Genomic DNA, 16,943 nt, shown 5'->3' on the forward strand with positions numbered 1-16,943 from the left:
TTTTTGAGACAGAGTCTTGCTATGCGGTTCAGGCTGGCCTTGAGCTCATTTGTAGCCCAGGCTGGTCTCGAACTCACAATGATCCTCCTGCCTCAGCCTCCCGAGGACTGGGATTACAGGTGTGCACCACCACACCTGGCTTGAACTGTGTGTCTTTTGATGGACATTCTGCTAGCCCTACATAATAGGCTTTAGTCACAAGCCCACCTCTCACTGTGGCTGCCTGCTCCAGACATTCTTCTGTGCACAAAACTCACATCTTTCCTTGACTCTTGATGCTTTCTTTTCGCTGTCTGTAGTACGCTCCCTCTAACATTTGTCTGCTCATCTGCCTCACCTATGGCACTGCTGTGCTGGGTTCATACTGAGCACAGCATCATGGGGTGGTTCTGCTTAAACTACCCTTATGTGGAGAAGTGGGGACCAGCTACTGTGTTTTAAAAATCCTCGAACCACAGTTGGGTGCTTCTCTCATATGTTGTAGGTTTTCCCTTTGTCTTCTTTATTCCATAACTTTTTAATCCCTTCTCCATGACTTGCTTTACTCTTCTTGATTGATTCAGTAATTTTGTTTCATTTCCAAAGAAAATGTTTAATATCCTACTTGCTAAATTGAAGAAAAAATAAAAATAGCAAATGAAACTACTTTAAAAATGACCCTCATTTAGTGCAACACATTGAAGGATTATCATTTTAACATCTATTCAATATAAAAAAATCATCACAATATTTTACACTCTTTTTCTTCTTTCTTTTCTTGTGAATGGTTACAGGGCATTTTAATTTCATGGTGTGTATTTTATGCTTAACACACACTTCGGTTGGGACCAATTGCATTGCAAGACAGTGGCTGCCATACTGGATAGCCTAGGGCTAGGTCATCCAAGGTCAGAAATGAGGAAGCTTCTAGATAATTTTAATGGAAAAGCAGAAACAAAAACAAACTGAACTATTACACTGGTGCAGTTTTGGCTGTGTACCTTAGCATTTTATTAATTCCAAGTGCCTAGAGGCCACTGTCACTTGATGTTTGTGGAGCTGTGGAATAGCTTTTTGATCATAGGAATCAAATGTGGTTTCCCTGCAATCCACTCCAGCACCTCGTACAGTGCTCATCTCCTAGCAGGTACTCAACCACCTAATCCTTGATTTAATAAATGATCACAGGGAGGGCTTCCTTTATGCCTTTGCAACCTGCTATCTCAGTGAGTCAATTTTAGTTGTCTGACAGCCAAGCCCTGACTGCCTCCAGCCCATTTTTCAAATTGCTTTCAGGTTTAAAGTCATTACAGCCACCGTGTAAGAGCATCGATTCATTATGTAGGGTCTCATTAAATAGTGAGACCCTGCCTCAGAAAGAAACATCAAGAAAGAAAACAGGGAAATCTGTATTAAAAGTAAAAACTCCAGGACCCAAATGAAATGAAGCATATGACAGAAATGTAAGAATAAGAATCAGAAATGGTCAAGCTGACTTCAGTGCTCTGCAGAAACTACATACAAGCTACAGGCTTAGCAAACTTCCTGGGAAAAACCTGCTCACAGAGAAGATGTATCAATATGAAGATAAAGCTCCGGTGACCCAAATCTTAAATTAAACTATTTCGAATGAGATACGACAATGTATGAAAGTGGTGTGTGCTTTCTAATGAGTTCAGCAAATCTAAGTCTCATGATCTCTAATGACAAACGTGGAGGTTTGTAAGAGTAACACATGAGTATCCTTTGAGCTTATTCTTGCCCCAGCAAGAGGCTGTTGAGTGTAATGACCAGTGGGGATCATTGATACAAGCATCTACCCCTGACACACACAATGCTCTCAGGAACTGAAATTCATAAATTATGCTCCTTAATTTTTCTCAAAGCTGAACATCTCTCTGTCCTTTCTGTCCCCCTGCATTGCTAGAACGTCTGCTTTGCACCCCACTCCCACATGTGTCCTCTGAGACAGTACTTCCAATTCCCAGGGGGAAAGAACAGCTCGTTTTGTACATCCTTCACAGCCCAAAGTGGTTATAAAACACGCTGCAACTTCTGGCATCATTTCCAGTGTGATGTTCATTGTCACTCTTACTTTTGTTCTTCTGTAAGTAATACTATATGTATTTCTTCTGTATCACTGATTGTAATAATTTTGTTATGCTATAAAAATAAAGCATACTACAAATGAATCATTAGGAAACTTAAATGGAAAAAACCTCAGACTTGCAAAATAGAAGTCTATTTTTAAAATTACTCTTGGATAGTTGGACATGGTAATGCTCCTGTAGTCTGGTACTGGTACAGGAAGATCACTCAAGCCCAAGCGTTTGAAGCTGAATTGGATAACATAGCAAGACCCCCATCTCAGAAAAAGTAATAAAAATTATTATTGCATTAAGTAGAACTAAATTTCTGTTTCAACTTGCTGTGAAAGTTCCCGATACTTACTGTTGGTTTTTGTATGTAGGTCCTTGTGAGCTTGTATGACAGCTCAGTTCATAGACTATACTCAGGATAGCAGCACTGCTCCGGATAATCATGCTACAGATCTTCACAGCCCAGGACCATAATTAGTAGCTATATGTAGCTTTTAAAATTTAAATTTCAAAACAAACAAACAAACCCTTAAATTTCAATCACTTTAAGTTAAATTAACCAAAAATTCTACTTGTCAGTATATGAGTCCAATTCAAGCGGCTAGTGGTTACTGTATTGGACCGTGTAAATGTAGAACATTTCTGTTACCATAGAAAGTTCTCTTGAACAGTACTGCTGTAGCTCCTTGTCTGTGTGGTTCACGAACTAGTCGCAGAACTTGTTGGAAATGTAGAAAATTAGGCCCACACTTCCTGAAACAGAACCTTCATCTTACTAGGTTTCCCTATGTACTACACATAGGAAGTTGCCCAGCTTAGCTCTACCATCCTCTCCCAGCCACATAGAAAGATCCAGAAGTTACCCACCACACAAGTCTGCAAAAAGTTTGAAGTCTATTTTTTCTCCTTCTTTCTAGAATGCTCTCAGCCATGCAATTCCTCACGCTCCTTATTCTGAAAACCTAGACCTTACACTATTTCTCCTTTGTGCTTGTCATGATTACTGCCCAGAAGTTAAGTGTCTTTCAGTGCCTGGCCCTAATCGTCAAGATACCCGTTTGCCTGGGACCGGAGGCCAGGTGGTTAATCCTCTCTTCTGCCTTGGTTCAGCTCTTTTCTCAAAGCCTTGTTGGAGTTTGATCCCAGCAGCATGTGTCTGATACCCTTTGAGCACTGGCACTGCCAGCTCAGTGTGACTCCGACGCCAGCTGCAGGCTGGGCTCTACATGCAAGTGGACATACAACAGCCCCCCTTGTCTCTGGGAGACACATTCCAAGGCTCCCCAGTGGATAAATGAATCCCCAGGTAGTACTGAATCCTGTGTGCTCTGTTTTATTCTTCCGCAGGTAAGCAACACCAGGATATATTTTTATTTCTCTGTAAAGGAAGCAATGCATGTACTCTCTTTGGCACTCTGGATCACCAGCATCTCTACTCCTTTGCTTTGGGACAAATATTGAGTTAAATACCGGTCCTTGAGCATAAGCACTATGCTGCCACAACAATTAATGTGAAAAATAGCTCCTACGTGACAAGTGGCCAGGTAGTGACAGAGGTTGCATACACAGGACAAGAGGGTGCTGCACATCACAGGCAGAAGAGAGGGGCAGCCACAAGATTTCCTCATGCTATTCAAGATGTTTGATAGTTAAAAATGTAAGAATTGTTTATTTCTGAAATGTCCCGCTTCATATTTTTGGATGGCAGTTGACTGCGGGTGACTGAACCTGTGGGAAGGGAAACCATAGCTAAGGGGAACTACTGAACGTGTCTTCACCGCGGAGAGTCCACCCCCTCTCTGGCTCCAGAGTGCCTGCCTCAACCCTGTCCCCGTCTCAGCCCTGGGCAGCTGCTCCCAGCTTCATTTGTAGCTCAACCACACGGCCAGTTCATTGCAGGGAGAGGGTGACCGCCAAGTCTCCTGAGACCCTTCTAATTGCAAAGTTATGAAGCTTGTTACAGTCCTTTGTTCAGCCTCATCATTTATTTATGAAATAACCACTCTGGCCTAGCTCTTGTGGATGCAAATAACGTCTCGTCCTCTAAGATGGAGTCGTGCTACGGGGATAGTGATGAAGAAGAAACACAGTGACCGTGTGGGGGCCTTGAAGGCACAAAGGCAATGAAGGGTGGGGCTCGGGGAAGGGTGATGAGAATAAATTTATTTTTGTACTTTTGTGTCTTCATACCAGGCAAAACCTTGATCATTTACACTTTTATTTAAAGTCCTATAACCACTTGGTGAGGGGGACACATGACCCAGATGGGGGAATTGCCCTTTAGAAATTGTGGGAGATAATTTCCTTCCTCCCTCCCTCCCTCCCTCTTCTTTCCCTCTTTCCTTCCTTCCCCCTTCCTTCGTTCCTCCCTCCTTCCCTCTCTCTCTCTCTTTCTTCCTCTTTACCTTGAATTATAAAAAATATTTAGAAAAGTGCAACTACAAATAATACAGCCCAGTGAATTTCCACAACCTGAGCTCATCCATGTAACCATCACTGTGATGTCCAGATTTTGAGAAGCAGGGCATGACCACCACCCCAGAATCCCTGACATCACAGCCCCTCCCCTGCCCCTGTTCCTTCCTTCCAGATGCTGCTACTCTTCCACCCAAGGGTAATCTCCTGACTTGAGTAGCCATAGATTAACTGTGCCTCTTTAACACTTGACTTACATGGAAATATATGGCATATACCCTGTGTGTATGTGTGTGTGTGTGTGTGTGTGTGTGTGTGTGTGTGTGTGTGTACTTCACTCCAGATGATGTTTGTAAGACTCATTCACATTGTTCCATGCCTTTGGAATTCTCGTTGCTGCATAGTGTTCCACTGTGTGACTAGCCAGCTGTCTTAGCTACTTTTCTCATTGCTGAGAAAAAATACCCAACACCCAAAGTTAAAGGAGGGAAGGTTTATTTTGGCTCACAGTTTGGAGAAGTTTTAGTTCATAGTTAGCTGGCTCCAAGGCAGGGTAGCACAGGCAGAGGGGCATCACAGAGGAGAAACAATCCATGGCAGGCAGAAGACAGCAAAGCCATGATATCAAACAAGTACCAAGAGACCACAGCAGCCATCTTCCTGTCCCTTATATTTTATTCAGGCAATAAGTCCATATTGTGGGTAGCACTCACACCCAGGGAGGGCCTTCCCATTATCCACTCCCAGAACTATGTCAAACCAATCAGTGGACCAATTTAGGAATCTTGCTCCTTTGATCACAGCATCAAACACTTAATCCCAGCCTCAAACACTTAATCCCAGCCTCAAACACTCTGATCCAGCCACCTCTGAGAAACCCCAAGTATGACCCCATGAAGGTTGGGAGGACATCTAGATGCAAGCCATAACACCAACATTTGTTGATCACTTCTACTGTTACAAACACTTGCTTAGTTTCCAGTATGAAGTCATTTATAGCCGTGGTACCGACATTTCAGTGTTCATCTTTTCTTGCACATATGGAAGCATGCCTTGCTGGCATGTGGCTCAGGAGAGAATTGCTGACTGACAAGGAGTTGTGCACTTGTACATAGAGAAGAGATGCACACAGTCAGTTCACAAGCACATAGGAACTGGCTCCCACAGTGCTGGTTAGAGGAAGCATGTATGGTCAGCTTTAAGAGCTATCGAGTTCCTTTCTAAAGTAGTTTGCTCCAGTGCTGAGTTTTGAGGAATGGGCAGGAGTTTTCCAGAGGGATGATAGTGGTGATGATGATGATGATAATAATAATAATGATGCAAGAAAAAGTGTTCCAGAAATGTGAATTATGTGACTGCCAACATTGATTGTTACTGGGCTTTCTGTGTGTGTGAATTTGAAGTCTTTTCTTGTGTTCCCTTACTCTCATCTAAAATTTCCAGTCACTAGTGGAATGTAACACTTCACCCTTTTTGAACTTCTTCCTTCTCAACACAGTACCAAATGAAGGTCAACTATAAAATTTCCACATCCCATTAAATATCACTCATAAAGCCGGATATAGTACATCAAAATGCTCTTTCTGATGTACACAGCAGAGCTGTGGTGGGCGGATCTAGGGAACATAAAATTTTTTGTTTGAATATACAGATTTTTTTGCTCTGTTGTCTTTGTTTTGACTTTGCAGATCTGGCAACAGCTGAAAAATTGTTTTGGAGAAGAGGATTACTAGATTAAAAACAGTATTTTACTAAAAATAGACTTCTTGGCTGATTATTAGTGTCTCAAGAGACAATGTGAGTGTCTCTTTTTTTTTAAACTGTGATGTCAAATATCACTGGAGGGGGCTGGGGATTTAGCTCAGCAGCACAGCACCTGCCTGGCAAGCGCGAGTTCGTGAGTTCAATTCCTGGTACCGGAAAAAACACACACACACAAAAAAAAAACAAGCAAAAATATCACTGGAACCCCCAACACTGGCTGTCTTAGCTCCTTTTTGCTTGTAATATTTTGTTTAAAATTCATTTGTTTCTTTTTAAGACTGTAAATTGAGGAGTTCAGAATCACATAATGTATGCATCTAATGTGCAGTGATTTTGAGGTTAATTATTTTTTGAAAATCATTTCTCCTAAAAGGTAACCAAGGAGTACCATTCTGCCTCACCATATTCATGGAGCTTTTTTTTTATGGGGGTTAAGATTTGTTTATTGGGTATCTGATATATGATCTCTTCATCCTTTTTTTTGGAAAACATGTGCCTGGAATAATTTTCAGAACCTTTGTTCCAGTCACATAGAAATAGATGCAGAGCTTGGAGGGGATGAAATTATAATGTGTGTTATTACAAAATAATTCATGTTTTCTGTTTCTAAGACATACTTCAGAGCATATCTATCTATGGATGGTCAGGATATAAAGTACATATAGATAAAACAAATAGCAGTATAATATAGTGTAATAAAGTGGAGATCGCTGCTGAAATATGTGAATATTTTAATGTTAGAAAATATATCAATGCAGTCATTATGTCAGTAGATAGGAAAGAAACAATATGATCATGCTGAGAGACAAAAGATATGATAAAGGTCACTCCTAATAATATATAAAAAACTTAACAAATTCAGAATATTGGAATATTATTTCAAGTCAACAACTGCTGTTGTACATGGTAGTAAAATTCTAAATGGAGAAGGAACCAATGTTTCCACTGCTGTTTATTGAAGTCTGTTCCATAAAATGAAATGAACATCATAAATGTTAGAAAAGAGAAGCTACTTTATAATTTTATATGACGTGGTTGTTGACCCTGAAAAAATAAGATCAACTCAATGTTAATCCCAGTGAGGAGTTCTAAGAGATTATATTTCCAAAGTAAATTTATGAATTGAGTACTCTTACTTGATCATCTCACCTTAACACATCTATCAAATTATCACTCAGTACCCCAGAAATAATATACAACCATAAAAATTTAAAAAGGAAAAAATAACTGGGGTTGGTGGCTCAGGTCTGTAATATTAGCGCTTTGGGAAGCTGAGGCAGGGGAATTGCAAGTTTGAGCCCAGCCAGGGAAATTTCATGACTTAATGAGACCCTGTCTCAAAATGAGAGAGAAAAGGAAGGAGAGAGAGAGAGAGAGTATAGTAGCTCAGCCAGTGGATTCAATCCTGGTGGTGGGGTCTTGTTACTGTAGTAATCAAATTTTGTTAAAGTCAATAGTCAAAAATTGAATTCAAAATGTAAAATATGTATATTTTTCAAAACTTAAGGAATGCACAGTAACCATATATTAAAAAATCTGAAATATTCTCAAGGCAATCAAAATAATTTTAAATAAATAGAGATACTATATTTCTGTATGGAACAATGATATTTTAAAGGTATATATTATCAATAAATTAAAATTATGTAAATTTATCTAATGTTAGAAAGTTATTTTTCAAACTTGGGAAACAGTTTAAGTTCATCTGAATTTTTTTTGAAGAAACTGCATGAGAAATACTAAGAGTGAATTATAGTGACCAAACTTTCAGGCATTGTCAAGGAAAAGTAATACTATAGCATTTCACAGATACAAAAATCAACACATCACTAAAACAGAGCAGAAAGCTTGCAAATATACCAAGTTTGAAAAAAAAATTAATATGAAAGTACTAAATCACTTGGGTGAAAGTAGATTATTTAACAAGGGGCAGAATCTTTAGAAGGTATGGCAACTCTAGCAGCATTATTTAAGAATTTTTCTACAGCAAATACACCCACACCATCCCTGTCTCTTCCATCCAATGCCCTGTTCCTCTGGGGACCCTGCAGGCAACAAGGCTGTCACCAGATGCATCCCCTTGACCTTGGACCAAAACTATGAGCGCAATCAAACTTCTTTTCTTTGTAATAAAAAAAAAATTTACATAAAACAATTCACAAATTAAGACCAAATGCAAAGGCAAAGCAGAACAAACTAGATTTATTTTGTAGCATAGATGACATTTAGAAGCTTTAAATCCTTATTATGTAACTAAGTCATCATAAGTTAAGACATATACAAAAATGGGTAAAGGATATGAATAAAGAACTGAAAGGAAAGAAAGAAAAAGGAAGAGAAATAAAAAACTACCAGTATAAAGAAATACAACAAGATTAATAACTCTACTATGAACCAAAGAAACAGAAATTAAAACAATAATTATTTTCTCTCACAGCATTTTCCTTGTTTTCTGAAAGCTAAGAGATTCAGTCTTTGGCAATGTTGAGGATAAATATCATTCTATATTATTTTGCAGATAATTCAATTGGTTTTGTTTTTCTGGAATGCTTTGGCATATATTTCAAAAACATAAAAGCGATCAAGCCCTTTGATTCATAGTTTTACTTTTAATGCCTTATTCTAAGGAAATTGCCAAGAGCAGATACTCCAAGGAAATTCATTGTAGTCTTGATCAATAGGATAATAAATTAGAAAATAACTTGTTATTCAACAATAGGAAATCACTGGAATAATTATAATATATTGCTATAGTGGAATCTTATGCTACGATTAAAAATATTGCCTAATTAAGTACTAATGAAATGTGCATGCTCTGCCTTCAAGGGAAATATGCAAGCTACAAAGGAAAATGAACAATAAGATCATAATTTTTATTTTCTTGAGACAAAATCTCACTATGCAGTTCAGGCTATTCTTGAACTCACGTTGATCCTAATCCTCCTGCCTCAGCTTCCTGAGTGCTAAAATTGTAGGAATGCACCTCCATGCCTGGTTAAGATCTTAATTTTTAAAAAGAAGAAAATGCCTAGAAGCTGTATAGATAAGCATCAAAATGACAGTGTTTCTTCTGGCTGGTAGATTATGAATGATTTTAATTTGCTCATTCATAATTGCCTCAGTTCAGCAGACTTTTTTCTATAGAGAGCATCCATTAATTTCTTCATTGCTCATGACAAAATTACATTTCATGTTATTTTACATGAGACATGTTTGTATTCTAAAAACAGAAAACAGAAATGGAATGATTAAAACTATTTATTAATTCAAAGTTTGAAGAAGAAATCTCTATTCACTGGTTTCTTCATTACTACTAAATTGAATAATCTAATTTTTCATTTACTCTGATGTAGACACAAATAGACTACACAATATAATCAGGCACCAGTGAGGGAGCTAATTAGCAATCTAATTACATAAATCAGATCCCAGTTTCAACAACCATACCTCTTTGTGAGAATGTCATTTTCTTTGTAAGAACAATAAAATACCAACCTTTAAAAATTAATCCTGCCAAGTGGTGGTTAAAAGATTGTGTAAGGTCCTGAGGAAAGATTTGGAATGTACAAATTAAAGAGAACTTTGGAAAGATGGAGAGATTGGAGTTCAAGATTGAACTCTTCTCCAGAGATTTAAAATTATTCTCAAAAAAGGAAACAAAGGGTCTGAGAACTCAATGAAATCTCCTCCATGTGAGCTATGTACTCACATTCCCCCATAGGAGTTAGAGAGATGATATGCATTGATTTAGGCTCTCTAGGAACTTACCGGAAGGAGATGTGGCTCATGGGTTTGGTGGGAACGATCAAGGTGGGAACGATCAAGGTGGGAACGATCAAGGTGGGAACGATCAAGGTGAGGTGACAAGGTGACTGGGGGAAGATGATTCCAGAGGCCGGCAGGTTTTGCAAGTGGGAATATCCAGCAGGCTCTGGGAGTGTGCGACTGGGCTTCAAGTCAGGTTTAGCGGTGGGATGCCCCTGATGCAGGAGGCAGCTGAGTGTGACAGCTGCAGCGCTGTGAACGCCCGAGTTTCCAGGTGAGTTCACAGCCTCCTGTTGCACAGCTCTGACTCACTCCAGGGGACACTCTTTTCCTTCTGTCCTCTGGAGTGATACTCCCGGGCAAATCATTCACATATGCTGTATTGCAAACAGTGCCCCTTCCACCCTCCCTCATGCAAGGTGGCACACGTTGGACAGTGTCTCTCAGGACAGCTGGACAGAAGCACAGTGACTCAGCCCGACATGTGCAAGATGAAATGGGGGAGAAGTCGGCCAACTGGTAACAGATGGTGAGCGAAATGGGGCAGAATCAAGGGAAGTGATATGGGCCAAGATTTCAGAAAGTGTTTAGCACAGGTGTCAAATGGTGTAGACAGAACTGAGGCAGTGAGAAGTGGGACAGGCCACTGTGACTGGAAATGGATAGAAAAGGAAAATCTTGGAGAGAGCAGAGGCCTCTGAGTAGGGGAATAAGACACCAAAGCCTCTGGAAGCAGAAACAGGGGCAAGAGGAGGCTGAAGATTGTGGGTACAGCCTATAGCATCACTGATTGAAGGGCTTTTTTTTCCTCTTTAGGGAAACCTGAGCTTGTGCTGTTGAGAGTGAAAGAAACCAAGGGAGAAGGGACTATTGAACATGCAGGAAAAGCAGTAAACAGGTAGAGCCTGGAAAACAGCTGTAGGGGATAGATCAGTATACCACGGTCAGCATTGACCATGCAAAGAATGAAGGACTCCCATGTCTCAGAGGTAGAATAGGCAACTAACTCCTTCCAGAAGAGAAGTGGATGGCCTAGAGAGTCATCCAGTCCGCCATAATATCTGTTCAGAATGTGAAGTAAAGGGAGATACCCAAAGTCTACTGAGCCTTGTAATGAACTTTCAATGTCATTAATCTTCTTAAATTAGCCTCAGAACTACTTGTCAGCTGTCTTAGGCAAGGCTGTGCTCACTGTATGCCTTAGTGAAGTCCCTACCAGGTCTAAGGAACAGGGGATCGATTTAGAGATGTTTGCAAATAGGCCAGTGGTGGATGTGGATAAACTGGAGGCAGTGCAAAAGGCAATTTGAAAAAGTGATGCTTTTGTCTTTATGAATTGTACCTCAGCTGTACCAAATAGTGCTTTAGTATTCCATGTTCTCTTTCTGCTGCTTGAAAAAAGGATAAAGTCAGTTCGGGTATATCCTGTGATAACTCTGGAGAAAAGAATGTTGAGTGGAATACTGAGATTATTGGTTAACAGTTTAGAAAAATACGATACTTGATAGGATCTCTCCTGCTAAACAGAAAGAATAGCATTCTATTTGATGCCTTAGAATTTTGTGGTAGAACTAGCAACAGCAGTATATTTTGAGGTCTTTCAGTTAGTTCACAAAAGCCACAGCACCATAGCCATGAACACAGTGTAAAATGGGTTCTTTGTTGGTGTTAACTTAGAGGCTGTGTTAAATTTCCTGCCCGCAGCTCTCAGAATATTGGTACAATTCTACACTTAATCTTAGCCAAAAGGCCAAGTAGTGATTGATACAAATCTGTAAAGCTATTCCACATTTATTTTACTTTTTCCTTAAATGATAGGTAATTCTCAACCATGCACTTATAAATGAGGCATGTTGTTACTAAATAAGAAAGGAAGGGGTATGACATTACACTTTCCAAATATTAATCATCTATTGTTTCCCAGCAAGCACAGAACAGGGAAAGGACTTGAAGGTTATCTAGACTGTGTCTCAAGGTTTTGAAGTTGATTGCAAGTAGAAACCTAACTTATGCATACCTTTAAAGTAGTTGTTCAGATTGCCAGATATAGGCATGCAAAACTGATGAAAAAAATTAAGCATTAACTGTTCCTTTCAATAAACCAATAGAAATTAGTAGTACAGTTATCTTAGCTATGTTGTGTATCTATCTCTCTGTATCTTTTTTCCTTCCTTCTTTCTTTCTTTTCTCCTTTCATCCCAGTTGTCCTTTTCTTTTGAGCAGTTTCTTTCCCTTTTACTACTTGGGTTGTTTGTGTTTTGTTTTTTGGTTTTTGTTTTTGTTTTGTTTTGATACTAGAGATTGAACCTAGGGCCTTTGCATTGAGTCACATCCTCAGCTTCTTAAAATTTTGTCTTTTAAGGCAGTTTCACAAAGTTCCCCAGGTTGGGCTGGAACTTGTATTCTTCCAGGCTCAGAATCCTGGATTAAAAGATGTATGCCACCATGCCCAGCTGCAATTAGCTTTTTATATGGAGTTATAAATCTTTGAAATCTTTGCATATTAATAGACATATAGCTACTTCACAATTTTGACCTGAAACAGAATATTTTGCCATGTGATTATGATATAGTTTGTTTTTATACCATTTTCTTCAGATAGATATTTGACTTGTTTCAAAATTTGCTATATCACAAATAATGCCAGGATACACAACTTCCTTACTCAAAATGAAGTGTAAAATATAAATGTATGAAGTGTAAAGTGTAAATCACTTTAGAGAATATTTTATAGATGCCTAAATGTAAATGCACATACCCTCTAACTTTAGGATATATAGAGAGGGTATGTACATTTTACATTTTAGACATTTGAAAAAATATTCTCTAAAGTGATTGTATTGATTCTGTCTCCCACTAACAACCTTTTAATTGTATGAGGAAGGTGAGACACAGAGATTTTAATACCCTACTAATTATCATAAAAATTCAAAAATCCATTTCCCTTTATATATTTCTAATTACTCATACTATTTTCCCCAAATTTGTAAAATAAGAAAAGAATATATTGTCAAACTAGTTGCCATGGAAATTTGGTTTATATTTTTTCCTCTTTATTTTTTTGCCAACTTTGAAAACCAGTTTTGTTTGGCCATTTTAGATCAGTGAGTTGAAGGATAATAAAGGTATTGTTATCAAATTAATGGTTATGGGAAACTACTCTGAACACAAGAGTCTTAGTTTGTCTGTTTTAAGTTATTTGTCTCAAAACAGTGGGATCTATGTTCTCACATCTGCTAAAATTTTTCCAGTTGGAGTATTTCCTAATATAATTGAAATTCCCTTGGTTTAGAAGTTTCATTTTCATAAACTTATCAGCAGAATCATCTTTATTTCTTCATTTGATGTTTTTCCAAATGTAAGATAATAAGCATAGTCGGATAATTAAAAATGCAAGTGATCTACCTGAAAAATTAAGCCTTTGCTTTCTACAATAAATAATTTTCATGTCATTTGGGTTCACTTTCTTCCATGTCCTGGGGTCAGATTGGGTCATTGTCATTTGGTGAGCTGGGCTAAAACATTTGCTTAACCTCACTTGCAAGTTTGGTATAAGAAAGGTTGAAAGTTCTTGACCAGGAAGAACACATCCTTCAACTCCGTGATTTGAGAAGAATGGGTTCCAAATCATATGTACTTTTAGATAAATAATATGTTTCTGTAGGCACGTAGTGTCAACTTGATATCTAAGTGAGGAATCAAGAAATATAAAGAATGGGATGCACTATTCATTGGGCACCGAGTAGAGATAAGGAATAAGGCTAGAGTTTTATGTGCTATCTCATGCATGCTTACAAGGCACCCATGCAGTAAGTTTTATTCGACTCGCTTTCCTTATCAGGAAATGGAGTGTTAGGGAGGGAAAAATAACACCAGTAATAAATACAGAAGTTCCTAGTTTTATTTACCTCTTTCCAACCATCCATACTTTGGTAGAAATCAGGGAAAGCTGGAGCAAAGAGAAGTGGAGTTTGAGCCAAGTCCACAAAGGAGGCCATGATTTAGAGGGAGAAGGAGGGACGAACAATTAAGAGGGGTGCGGAGTCTCTACAGAGGCACTTAGACGGAGACAAGCCTGATACACACACACAGTTTGAACTGGCTGTAGATAATACAATTTTAGAGGATAAAGAGCTTTGGCAAGAAGTTCAATGGGCTTTCGAGAGGAACAGCAGCCAGGAATTGGGAGACAGGAGCTCAGAGGCTTCCCTTGTCTTTAGAGAATTCATTGTCTCTCCCCTCCTTCTCTTGATGTTCCTGCGATGTGCTTCTGTTTTTATTTCATCTCTGCAGACTACCCTATTTGCTTCGCCCAGGGTGTGGTCAACCCAGGTCCAGCAGAGATACACTAGCCTCAGGGAGCCTCAGTACCAGGCTCCACAGATCAGATGCCCATCCTCAGCTCATGCTGTGATGAGGGAAACAGCTTTGAGTGCTCACTTACTTTGGTGTGGGAGCAGGTTCTTTGACAGCACATTACTGGCAGGTTCTCTAAGAAGGAACTGATTAGAATTTGAAGCACAAGGAGCAAGAGAAATGAGAAGTCAGCATAGTCAGACATTTTATGGATTACCTCAAAGGTCAGTGGAAACACTTGCACTTAAACCTCTACTTGAGAGAGGAAGGTTTGTGGGGGAAAGAGATTTGAAGCAAGGTAAGTTCAAAGAGTGAAGGGCGTGAGGCACAGGGGTGAGCAAGGAGCTGATAACACTAACATGGGCACAGAGCAGATGACCAGACCACAGAGATGGGAAAGGAACGTGATTATGGACAAGGTAGGAGTTACTTCGAAAGGATCATCAAGATTTGCTGACTGGTTACAAGAAAAAGGCAGCTTACAGCTCCAGACATAGGGACTAGATGGTGTGCCCCTGGGAGATAAAGAAAGAAGAAATAGGAGGAAGCCGATTGCTAAGAAAGAGAGAACATGCCTGGTTTGGGAAATGTCTCAGGTTCACTTATGGTGTGGAAATACTGGCCATGGCTTACAAGTGAAGTATGCAGTGAATCCAGTAAGATATGAAGTCGTGTTAACTGGGAGGTAATGAGATGATGTAGGCTGTGGAGGGTGCTTCCAGGGAAAACCGGAAGCCAGTGGTCAATAGCCTTACATCCAAATTTGCATCATTGTTGGACATGCTATTTAATTCTGGGTTTGTGAGATGATATCAGTGAACTCCAGGGAGCTAAGATGGGTTATCAGGTGATGAAACACCTGGAGAATACCATGGCATGGAATGAAATTTGGGGCAGTCCGAAGCACAGTGCTGTAGGTGAGTCTCTTTTGCTAGGGAAAGCTCTAGCAGCAAATCCAACACTGACTGTGCATAAAACGGAGGCTGGAGCCGGCTGTGCTAGGCTGATGGCCAGGGATGCACATGCATGCAGTAGACAACAAATGCAAACAGGAAGTGGTTAACATTTCAAGCACAAGTCTAACTAACTCCTCCTCTTGGACTAATAGGACCTAGGCACTCCCTTAAAGCAGGCGACATTGTTCTGAAGAAATGACTGTGTTTTGGCCAAACCACAAACGCCTTCTTGAGACCCTGCCAGTTCCTGGTGGAAGCCAGGAAATGTATTTTTAGGTCTCTATAACTCGAGCTAAGGGAACTGTGTTCCTCCTAATGGTTGTCGTCCAATAGATATAAATAGAACCTTTAAAGAGACAAGCCATGTTTTGCAGTAGTTATTTTATTTAACTCCAGATCTGATTTACAATTACTTTAATTCCTATAAAAACTACTCTAATTTATTCCCCAAGAATATGCAGTAGGCATAAGAATGCATGAGAATTTGTCTGAGGGATCAGAAACCAAGAATATTTATCTCTCCAAAACTTGTGATAAGATCAAATGCTAAAGGTCTATGGTAATTGTTTTAAATCTTATGATTGAAAACAAATGCTACCTGACAACACAATAGGAGCTTGCTATTAGTAATATTTTATGATATAACTTCAGTTTCTTCACCATTTTTATATATTACCTCTATTACTTCAAGATTAAATATGGTTCACTAATTTTAAAAAATTAAAAAACATATTTTACTAGTAAAGATCAGATGTATGTTCATTTTTATCAGAATATTTGTTATAGTACCATAATGTTAAGTGATGTAAGTCAGACACACAAGTGCATCACATAGTTTCTCTTATATGAAAAATGCAATATATAAATGAAGTGTGAAATAAAAGGTAATAGGAAAAAGAAAGTTACTGATTTCTAGCATGGTCAATATATCTAAAAGTATACCTTGATTTAGGATAATCATCTTATGGGTTTTATGTTTATTTTTGGCCTGTTAGTCTGGGTGTTTATCTGTATATATGGTAATTAACTTTATAATGACTTATAAGATAAATAAATAAATCTGCAGCTGGCAAAATAAAAGGGGGTGAATGAGAGAGGAAAACATAGAATTGAGATGTGTTATGGAGATGTATCAATTCCCTACAATAATGCAATCACTATATACTGCAAACATGTACTAATAAAATTTTTTTTAAAACTTAAAAGTTAACATAAAAAGCTAATAATGATATATTCTGGACCATTATAAAAGTAAGATGCTACCTACCAGAATGGTAAAATTTGCAAAGGCTGACAATATCAGTTTCTACATAAGATGTATTCTTAAGCCTTGCTTATGGGAATACAGAGTGATAACAATCCCTCTGGAAAAATTTAGTAGTGTTTATTAATGCTGTACATATATTTACCATATAGGCCTAACAGAGATAAACTTTTACATCCATCAGAAGACAGTTACAAGAATAAGCCCACAGCTTTACTAGTAACAGCCCCCAACTGAAAATGACTCAGTTATTGATCAAAAAGAGGATGGAATGGGGCTGGGGATTTAGCTCAGCGGCAAAGCGCCTGCCTGGCAAGCACAAGGTCGTGAGTTTGGTTCCCGGGG

General features: G+C 38.8%; 1 protein-coding gene across 1 annotated transcript in view; it reads left to right on the forward strand.

Moving 5' to 3' along the window:
- Window positions 1–16,943, forward strand: part of Plcb1 (phospholipase C, beta 1 (phosphoinositide-specific)) — a gene marked incomplete at its 5' end in the record, with an annotated part of 704,492 nt that overhangs the window by 84,063 nt on the left and 603,486 nt on the right.

This window comes from Chinchilla lanigera, unplaced genomic scaffold (assembly GCF_000276665.1).
Source record: "Chinchilla lanigera isolate Chin_1 unplaced genomic scaffold, ChiLan1.0 scaffold00014, whole genome shotgun sequence".
Taxonomy (NCBI): domain Eukaryota; kingdom Metazoa; phylum Chordata; class Mammalia; order Rodentia; family Chinchillidae; genus Chinchilla; species Chinchilla lanigera.